Source organism: Terrapene carolina, unplaced genomic scaffold (genome assembly GCF_002925995.2).
Source record: "Terrapene carolina triunguis isolate 2854851 unplaced genomic scaffold, T_m_triunguis-2.0 Scaffold136, whole genome shotgun sequence".
Classification (NCBI taxonomy): domain Eukaryota; kingdom Metazoa; phylum Chordata; order Testudines; family Emydidae; genus Terrapene; species Terrapene triunguis.
Window position 1 is genome coordinate 9412869 of NW_020664487.1, and position 515 is coordinate 9413383.

Genomic DNA, 515 nt, shown 5'->3' on the forward strand with positions numbered 1-515 from the left:
TCTACGGCTGGGGCTGCCCCCCTCCTCCCCAGCGCGCGTTGCTGGGCTCGGGAGCGCAGCCCGGCTCGGGCAGAGCGCTGCTGCCCCAGCTCCGGAGCGGGGAGCGCGGAGAGCCCCGGCCCGCCAGCGCGCCCCCATGCGCTAAGGGAGCGGAGCGCACAGCAGCCGCAGCGGGGAGGCAGGCGACGGCACCGGCCGCGGAGGAGGATGCGGGGCTCGGGCGCCCGGGCAGGGGCAGCGGGGCTCGGCTGCAGCGGCGGCGGCTCCCCGGCTCCCCTCTGGACGTGTCTCCTGCTGTGCGGGGCGCTGCGGAGCCTGCTGGCCAGCCCCAGCAACGAAGGTGAGAGGCGCGGGGGGGAACCCTGCCCCGGGGCTGCGGGAGCCGGGAATGACTCGGGCTCTCTCGCGCTGGGTTGGGGGGAAGGGAGCATCCCCCCCCCCGGGTGCCCGTGTGCCTGGGGGAGCACCTGGTCCGCTCCCGGGGGGCGGGCGGCTGCGCCCCCTTCGCGCTCTCC

At 78.6% G+C, this 515-nt stretch overlaps 1 protein-coding gene across 5 annotated transcripts in view; it reads left to right on the forward strand.

Moving 5' to 3' along the window:
- The first annotated feature begins 294 nt into the window (after positions 1 to 294).
- EPHA5 (EPH receptor A5) overlaps positions 295 to 515 on the forward strand; it is a 333714-nt gene continuing 333493 nt past the window's right edge. For all 5 annotated transcript variants that reach the window (XM_026653262.1, XM_026653257.1, XM_026653258.1 and 2 more), the window contains exon 1: positions 295 to 340. The gene's annotated coding sequence lies outside the window, so the exon portion shown is untranslated. The remainder of the gene's footprint in view (positions 341 to 515) is intronic.